Genomic DNA, 6183 nt, shown 5'->3' with positions numbered 1-6183 from the left:
AGAAAATATGCGTTTACTGCTTTAAAACTTTCCCAAGCGTCCATTTCAATTTTCGTCATGTGGCTCACGAAATTAGTATCTCTTGTCAATATTCGAATCTGTGGTCCATCAAAGAGTCCTTCTTTCAATTTAGCGTCTAAAACATTAGGGAATTTAAGGGATATATACTTAAAGCATTGTCCATCTTTGTCTAACGCCTTGACAAATTGCTTCATGAGCCCCAGCTTTATGTGGAGGGGTGGTAGTAAAATTTTTTCTGGATTAACGAGGCTTTGGTTGATGATATTATGAGAACCAGGTTTAAATGAATCTCTTAAAGGCCAATGTATTTTGCTGTAATGATTGGCTCCATCTCTGCTATTCCACAGGCATATAAAACATGGCTCTCTTGTGAAACCCGATTGTCGGTCTAATATCATTGTTATGATTTTGAGATCACCACATATTTGCCATTTGTGATTTGTATAATTAAATTTCTCAAGAAGCATTTTAACATTGTTATATTCTTTGATGACCGTTGAGTGAGCTATAGGGATAGGAGCGTAAGTATATCGCGTTATGCAGTAAAACAGCCTTAATACTGCGTTTTGACGACTCAATGAATAGTCGCCATTCTTCGTCTCTGTACACATTTTTCTTCAAGTGGTTCATTAGTCCGTTAACGTCAGTACAGTACACTAAAGACGTCTCTTCGTCTTTAACTTTTGGTAATCCAAGATCTCTAATAAAACCATTCAGTTCTAGTTGCGACACTAATATTGGAACCTTCAATTTCATTTTATGCACGCTATATTCGTCATCTTTTTCGCCATTTTCATCGGAATCATCAGAACTATTTTCTGTTCGATCACTGGTTTCACCTCCGTCTGCATGACGTTGACTTTCAACTTCGATTCTATCATCTTCTAAAGCGCTAAATCAGTCTGGCGTGCATTTAAATTGATTTCAATTTCTCTTGTGACTGTGCACACATTAATGTACGAAATATTATTTTTATTTTTGGTGTTGAACCCTTTGACGGAATTCATGCAAAAGTAGCAATCCTTCGCAATAACGGGGTTTTTCCATATGGTTGGTGTAGATTACTTGCGGTACTTTTCGTTGTTTGAATTTTTTAAACGATACAACATAAGTCTGCAGGAATTGTAAATGACGTGAGGAGCCCATTTTGTTTCTTGGTGCAGCAATTTAGGTCAAAACACTTTTCGTAAAGACTTTTCACTTCCTCGTAGATTGATTTTCGCAAACTACTCACTTCATATTTACTGAAAATGTAACAAAATGAATCTGAGCTATTTTTTGAGGCATGTGATTGAGAAATGCTCACGGTTTTTTTCGTTGTAGCATGAGACTCTACACCAACCAAGTGATCCATTGATGAAGAGCTACGGTTGCATGATAACGACGTCGGGGGGCCCGCTTTCCCACCCTGACCAGACGCCGATACTGGGGTTTTTCCCTGCATCGTAATACACTTTTTGCCTGTGTTTGCCATGACGGCATGAACACCGTTTACCCAGGGACTCAGCCAATGTGGATCCGTTGCCCACCGTCACCACGTGGAGGTGCCCTGGTTACAGACACAGGCGAATAATGCTAGCAACAAGCGGTTACGAAACTTCAGACATTTACTGCTATTAATGTCAAAATATGAAAGTACGCAAGAACAGGGTTGCCAGCATAATCGGTTAGGTTAGATCAGGTTTTGTTAGGTTACGATAGGTTAAACCTCTATGTAGGGTAAGCCGAAGCTAAATGAAACGGTACCGCAAACACAACGGGACAACACAATCAGTTTAATTGTGTTTCGTGAGGTTAGGTTAGGCTAGGTTAGATTTATTTCTAGGTTAGGCTCGAGTTGACCCATTCGATGTAGCACACATTTGCTACTGGGAAAATATGCTTCCAGAGCTTTACGTGTAGTTCAATAAATGAATATTTTCAATTGTTTAACGTAGAAACAAGAATATATAGTTGGACATTTTAAAAAGAAATTAATAAAATTGTATTAATGAGCAACAACGGTGTTCATTTCAATCTAGTCACCTCTGTTGAGAATATATCATTATAATTTGTTGAAGCTTAAAAATTGATTTAATTTATTATTTGATATTTAAATTTATATAGAACATAATACTTTGTTTCAGACTTAACGTTTAAAAAATGTATTTTTTCAATTTTGTACTCATTTGTTAAAATCTCTTCGATTACAAATCGATTATAGGAATCCTTAAAATCCAAGAATTTTCAATTTTTTAAATTAAGAGTTTATGAATTATGCGAGTATTAAGTTTTACATTAAAAACTACTGCTATTATTTAAATAACATAGATATAAATATAATTCTTGAGAATTGAATAATTCGTAATTCCAAAATTTTAACTTTCAAGAATTGCCAATTGCAACACTTCAAAATTTCAGAACATTGACTTGCAATCTTTTAAAACTGAAGAGTATTTAATTTTGAAATTTATAATAAAAAATTCAAGTACTATTAATAATCTATAATATTTCACAATAATTACAATTTCATAATTGAATAATATTTTGCAATAATTCCACTTTCATATTCTATTTCCCGTTACTGCTCATTCAAATGAAAATATCATATGTAAAATAGCCAAGGACAAAATAAAAAAGTAGCATGTTTCCTAAACTACGACCCAAGACAGATTTACGTAAAAACATCTTCGGTTTACGTTGATAACTTTCACTTTTTCATACACATATCAAAGTGCAGAAGAATACCGACGCAGTAGAAAGAATTCAGTGTGTCAGAACCTTGCATCTTCCACCGTTTCGATATATCAGAAATTTGCATTACATTTTCTAGCCATGGTTTCAGTGGACTCGAGCGCGTCTTCCCACTTCGAGGTCTAAAATGTTTACACATAAATGAAGTTTACAAAGTAAATGGAAATGCGCGATATATGCGAATAAAGATTCAAACAGATTTTATCGATTCTTTCGGCTTCATTAATTCAGTTTGCAGTTAATGGTGTTCTCTCAAATCACGGCAGTATTTTAGTGGAAAGTTTATTTTTTCTGTTCTTCATTAACTTTAACAGAAACTGTACTATTGAAATTGATCAGAATATCATAAGAATTTCATTAACATAATTAAAACATGAACATTTTAAAATTTCGGTAAACTCATAACGAGTTGGGTTTTCGAAAACATTCGAGAACCCGAAACTTTTTGAATACTCGAAGTTTTCGAGAATTTGGAACCGTTCGGGTACTCAAATAGTCGAGACAGATCGAACTCGATCCGATTTGACTCCAAAAAAGGAAGCTTAACTCAAAGTTTCGAGCTTTTTCAATTTGATTACCTCTAACTGGACAGAGCCAGTAGAACCCTCTTCCCCTTTCTATAACAAAAACTTAATTCTATAATCAAACTTAACATCACTACGTACAACGTAGTTTGCTAAAGTAGAATATCGCAAGCAGATTATATCGATAGAAATGGTCATTATATAAGGTAGTGGACCGTATACTCGAACACTTAACAATGTAATTTTAAGGCTGCCCATTTTAAAGCATTTTTAAAGTAGTGATATTCGGAAAAAACGTATAAGGCTATTTTTTATTGTAAATATAAACATTATTTAAACAATTTAAACTTGAAAGTATATATTTGTTAAACATTAACTTGAAAATTTAACATTTATTTAAAGATTGACTCATTAGGAGCAGTGGTAGAACGCGAATTTGCCTCTGGATGAGCAGTTGTCGAACAGACAGGGATTCAGTAGTTGAACTGTGCGTTCCGAAGTAGAAGGAGGTTAGGGATAATAAATACTTATTTACAAGAAGTAATTAAGGGGCCTAAGAAACAATTAAATAAATATATGGTATGAGATAAGCTCGTGTTGAGTATTAGAAAGAATATTGAAATGCGTGAGAATGTAAAGCAAAAGTTAATCTCATCTCGCGATTCTAAGAATGCACAGAGTAGTAAGAGTTTAGTTTTATAGTTTTGGTGTGAAGTGACGAATGTCATGATATAGAGTGCAGGGCTGACCGAGGGGCTGATTGTTTTAAACAGGGCGTAAGTGTGACATTTTTATTACCTAAGTCTAGGACCTTAGTCGTCAGTCGTTTTGATTCACTTTTATGAGTAAGGCGTGCCTTTCTTGTGCAATTTAAATAAACTGTTTGATTATTGAAAGTTAAAACGCAGTATTTTTACTTCTTTAAATAAAGAAATTTTCCATAGGTTATGGGCCCAGAAATTCGCGATATTTTGTTTAGTGTAAATAAAAATTTTAAGTGGTGATACTGTGAAGAAACTGTGAATATTTTACAATTTTGTGAAGTTTTCTTTGCGTGATAAAGTGACAATGGAAAAATTAAAGATAAAAAGGAACATCAAACCATTTGATGGAAAAAATATAGTGTTTAGAAGTTTAGAATACGAGCATCATTAACTGAGTTAGACGTAATTAAAATTTTAGATAGTGACATTCCGGTTGATGTGAATGATGAGTGGAATAAAGCCGACAGAACAATACCCTAGAAGGGTATATTAGTAGGGTATGAACAAAATGGTTATAAAGTGTGGGGCGTGGAAAGTTCTGTGTAGTTCGAGACGTTATTGTTAATGAAACAAATTTCTTAGTGTCCAGGCCTGTGGTAAGATCTGAAGGGGTTAATTCAGAAAACTCCCAAAATGTAACTGATGCATCTGACGTTCTGTCAAAATCAGTTGAAAAGTTTCATAAATCTGATAATGATAAATCAGATACATTAGAATCAAGAATTGAAATTAATCCTAACAAAGTTGCTAAACTAGGTACTGAGGATGAGAAATCTGCAATTGAAACAGATATAAATTTGCAAGCTGAGTCAACATCTCAAGATAAAAAATTAGAAGTCGAAAAATTCTCTGAGCCTAGAAAGAGTGAATGGATTAAAAATCGTTTTCATACATCTTTTAATGAAGATGATATATCAGATGATTATATCATGTGCGCTAAATCACTTTTATGTAAACCCACTTTAATTCATGAAATTGAAAACAGTGATGATAGAGTAGAGTGGACTTTAGTAACGAAGCCTAAAAATAAAAATAGAGTTGATTGTAAATGGATATTTACTATTGAAAACGATGAATTTGGAAATCCATTAAAATACAAAGCTGGTCTCGTTGCTCGCGGTTTCAGTCAAGAGTATCTGATTGACTATAATGAAAATTTTGCGCCAGTCGCAAGAATTTCAAGCTTCAGATACATAATGGCTTTTTTAAATCAGTTCAATTTATTGATTCATCATATGGATGTCAAAAGTGTTTTTCTAAATGGTAAATTAAAAGAAGAAATTTATATGAAAGTACCTGAAGGTATTAAATGTGAAGACAATCAAGTTTGCAAATTAAATAGAGCCATATATGGACTGAAACAAGCGTTCAAATGCTGGTTGAAGTATTTGAACAAACTCTAATTGATAAAGGTTTTCGAAATTCTTCTGTTGATCGATGTATTTATATTTTAGAAAAAGGGAATATATCTAAAAATATCTACGTAGTTCTATGCGTACATTAAAACAATTCTTGATCAATTTAATATGGCTGATTGCAAAGCTGTAAGGACACCTCTTGAGAGTAAATTAGATTATTCTGCTTTAAATTTAGACATTTTAGATATTTTGAGAACATTCTTGAATAAAAATAATAAGGAATTGTGGCAATGTCTGAAAAGAGTATTGAGATATCTCAAGGGCTCTATTGATATTAAATTAACATATATGAGGAAGAATTATGAACAACTATTATGTGGTTATGTTGATTTTGATTAGGGGGGGGGGGGAGTAATATTGAAAATGATAGAAAAAGCACAACTGGCTATTTGTTTAAATTATTTGAAAAGTGTACAATATGTTGGAATACAAAGACACAGTTATCAGTGGCAGCTTCGTTTACTGAAGCTGAATATATAGCTCTTTTTGTGACAGTAAAAGAAGCATTGAGGCTGAAATCGCTAGCAAATACTATTAGTTTAAATATTTCTAAACCAAAAATTACCTACGAAGATAATAGCGGTTGTATAAGTATTGGCATAAAATATCATTTTTCAAGGGAACAAGTAGAGAAAAATTTAATAAAATTATTGTATATTCCTACAGGTGAAAAGTTAGCTGATATGCTAACAAAGCCGCTACCAGCTGCAAGATTTGTAGAGC

Source organism: Belonocnema kinseyi, chromosome 4, assembly GCF_010883055.1.
Source record: "Belonocnema kinseyi isolate 2016_QV_RU_SX_M_011 chromosome 4, B_treatae_v1, whole genome shotgun sequence".
Classification (NCBI taxonomy): Eukaryota; Metazoa; Arthropoda; class Insecta; order Hymenoptera; family Cynipidae; genus Belonocnema; species Belonocnema kinseyi.
Note: the sequence above shows the minus strand (reverse complement) of the source record.